Source organism: Triticum aestivum, chromosome 6B (assembly GCF_018294505.1).
Source record: "Triticum aestivum cultivar Chinese Spring chromosome 6B, IWGSC CS RefSeq v2.1, whole genome shotgun sequence".
NCBI classification, from domain to species: domain Eukaryota; kingdom Viridiplantae; phylum Streptophyta; class Magnoliopsida; order Poales; family Poaceae; genus Triticum; species Triticum aestivum.
Window position 1 is genome coordinate 582,669,571 of NC_057810.1, and position 4,102 is coordinate 582,673,672.

A 4,102-nucleotide genomic window follows, 5' to 3' on the forward strand; every position below is an offset into this window, starting at 1 on the left:
CAAAAGGTTGGTTATGGCATAAACGACTAGGTCACGTTGGCATGAGAAACCTTGACAAGCTTATTAAAGAAAATCATATCCTTGGAGTTAATGATGTCATATTTGATAATGATAGACTTTGCAGTGCTTGTCAGGAAGGTAAACAGGTTGGAGGAAGGCATCCCGTGAAGAACATCATGACCACAAAGAGGCCACTTGAGCTACTTCACATGGATCTCTTTGGTCCCAACTCTTACAAGAGTCTCGGTGGAAATTCTTTTGGTCTAGTTATAGTCGATGGTTTTTCCAGATTTACCTGGGTGTTCTTTCTCGATGATAAATCGCAGGTTCAGATGATCTTCAAAAACTTCGCTAGGAAGGCCCAAAATCAGTTTGAAGTGAAGATCAAGAAGGTTCGCAGCGACAACGGAACGGAGTTCAAGAACGCAAATGTGGACACCTTTCTTGACGAAGAAGGGATTTCACACGAGTTCTCGGCTACGTACACACCTCAACAAAATGGAGTTTTTGAGAGGAAGAACCGGACGCTCATCGAAATGGTGAGAACGATGCTTGATGAGTACAAGACACCGAAGCACTTTTGGGGAGAAGCGGTTGAGACAGCTTGTCATGCAACAAATAGCTTGTATCTTCACAAGCTACTCGGCAAGACGGCATACGAGCTCCTCACCGGTAACAAACCCCAAGTTGGATACTTTCGAGTATTCGGCTCAAAGTGCTACATTCTTGATAAGCATCGTCGTTCTAAATTTGCTCCTAAGTCTCATGAAGGTTTCCTACTAGGTTATGGCTCAAACTCTGACACATAACGTGTCTACAACAATTTCACCCGTAAGGTTGAAGAGACGGTAGATGTGAAGTTTGATGAATCTAACGGCTCGTAAGTAGAGAAACTGCCAATTGATGTAGGATACAAAGATCCTTCGGAAGCAATCCAAGACTTGTCTATTGGCAAGGTTCGTCCAAGGAAGGTGAAGGAGAGTACCTCGTCCGTCCAAGTGGAAGCTTCTACTTCACGACAAGGTGAACCAAGAGGTGATACGGAAGCATCCACAAGTGGGACACACCAAGATGAAGGAAACGAGGAAGTGCATCAAGATGAACGTCAACAACCTCCTTCTCCACCACGACGAGAGAACGACAACACCGACAATGAAGAAGGCCAAGAAGAAGAACAAGATGAAGAAGATGTTCAACGAAGATCCAAGCAAAAGCTTTCACGAGTTCGAGCAAGAATTGCTAAAGACCACCCCGTCGAGCAAATCTACAACGATATTCAAACTGGGAGAATCACTCGCTCTAAAACTCGTTTAGCTAACTTTTGTGAAAACTATTCTTTCATACCTAGCATTGAACCTATGAAGGTCGAAGAAGCATTGGAAGATCCGGATTGGATAAATGCTATGCATGAAGAGCTACGCAACTTTGAGAGGAACCAAGTTTGGACATTGGTTGAGAAGCCCGACAACAACCACAACATCATCGGTACCAAATGGGTGTTTCACAACAAGCAAGATGAAGATGGACAAGTAGTTCGCAACAAAGCACGTCTCGTCGCCCAAGGCTACACACAAGTCGAAGGTATGGACTATGGTGAGACTTATGCTCCCGTTGCTAGACTTGAGTCTATTCGCATCTTACTTGCCTATGCTAATCACCATGATATCACATTGTACCAAATGGACATTGAGGGAGTTCCGGACTAGGGGGTGTCCGGATAGCCGAACTATCATCATCGGTCGGACTCCAAGACTATGAAGATACAAGATTGAAGACTTCGTCCCGTGTTCGGATGGGACTTTCCTTGGCGTGGAAGGCAAGCTTGGCGATACGGATATGTAAATCTCCTACCATTGTAACCAACTCTGTGTAACCCTAGCCCTCTCCGGTGTCTATATAAACCGGATGGCTTTAGTCCATAGGACGAACAACAATCATACCATAGGCTAGCTTCTAGGGTTTAGCCTCCTTGATCTCGTGGTAGATCTACTCTTGTAACCCACATCATCAATATTAATCAAGCAGGACGTAGGGTTTTACCTCCATCAAGAGGGCCCGAACCTGGGTAAAACATCGTGTCCCTCGTCTCCTGTTACCATCCGCATAGACGCACAGTTCGGGACCCCCTACCCAAGATCCGCCGGTTTTGACACCGACATTGGTGCTTTCATTGAGAGTTCCTCTGTGTCGTCACCGATAGGCTCGATGGCTTCTTCAATCATCATCAACGATGCAGTCCAGGGTGAGACCTTCCTCCCCGGACAAATCTTCATATTCGGCGGCTTTGCACTACGGGCCAATTCGCTTGGCCAACTGGAGTAGATCGAAGGCTACGCCCCAGGCCGTCAGGTCAGGTTTGGAAGTTTGAACTTCATGGCTGACATCCGCGGGGACTTGATCCTCAATGGGTTCGAGCCACAGACGAGCGTGCCGCACTGTCGCGGCGAGCACGATTTAGCTCTGCGGCCGAACAGTACCTTGGAGGCCGCACTCAAAACCGCTCCGATCTTCAATTCGGAGCCAGCTCCGCAGATCAAGGATGGATGCCTAGACACCGCCTCGGGGGCTGCAACATCCACGGCGATAGAGCCGAACACTGACTTTGTCCCTCATAAAGCTCGTGACTCCGAGGTGCCAGACTCCTCGCCGGACTTCGAACCTCCTGCGCCCGCCCTGATCGAATCCAATGGGGCGCCGATCATGGAGTTCACCGCAGCGGACGTCTTTCTACACTCACCTTTCGGCGACATCTGGAGTTCGCTAAAATATCTCTCATTGTCAGGAGAGCCCTGGCCGGACTACGGTCAGGACGGTTGGGATGCGGACGACGAAGAAATTCAAAGCCCACCCACCACCCACTTGGTAGCCGCTGTCGATGATTTAACCGACATGCTCGACTACGACTCCGAGGACATCGACGGTATGGGCGACGACGCCGGAGACGACCAAGAACCAGCGCCCACTGGGCACTGGACAGCCACCTCATCGTATGACATATACATGGTGGATATCCCAAAAGAGGGGAATGGCGAAGGAACAGAGGAGGATGACCCCTCCAAAAAGCAGCCCAAGCATCGGCGTCAGTGGCGCCGCTCTAAATCCCGCCATAGCAAGAATGAAGACTCCGGCACCGGAGACAATAATACACCGGATAGTGCCGAAGACAATCCGCTCCAGCAAGATGCAGCACAGGAGGACGGAGACGCCAGCCCTTATGAAGGAGCGGCAGGAGAAGAGGTAGAGGACTACATGCCTCCCTCCGGAGACGAGGCAAGCCTCGACGATGACGAATTCGTCGTGCCTGAGGATCCCGTCGAACAAGAGCGTTTTAAACGCAGGCTTATGGCCACGGCGAACAGCCTCAAGAAAAAGCAGCAACAGCTTAGAGCTGATCAGGATCTGCTAGCCGACAGATGGACAAAAGTCCTCGCGGCCAAAGAGCATGAGCTCGAACGCCCCTCCAAAAGCTACCCTAAACGCAAGTTGCTCCCCCGATTAGAGGAGGAGGCTTACGAACCCGGATCACCAGGAGACAATATGGCTGATCAACCACCCTGTGGTCGCGACAGAGTGGCCTCTAGGCCCTTCACCAGACCCGTACCCCGGCATCGCTCGAAAAGCACACGGCCACAGGGGAACACTCTGGACTTGCGAGATATATTGGAGGATAAGGCAAGACAATCAAGATCGATCTATGGATCGCGTGGGCGTCCCACGATACATGACGACAATCGTCGCGCCGGACACAGTAAGTCCGGCCGGGCCGAACAAAATAGACCAAGCTCCCTTGAGCTCCGTCGTGATATCGCCCAGTACAGAGGCGCCGCACACTCATTATGCTTCACAGATGAAGTAATGGATCATCAAATTCCCGAAGGGTTTAAACCCGTCAATATTGAATCCTACGATGGCACAACAGACCCCGCGGTTTGGATTGAAGACTATCTCCTTCATATCCACATGGCCCGCGGTGACGGTCTTCACGCCATCAAATACCTCCCCCTCAAGCTTAAAGGACCAGCCCGGCATTGGCTCAACAGCTTGCCAGCAGAGTCAATTGGGAGTTGGGAGGACCTGGAAGCCGCATTCCTTGATAACTTCC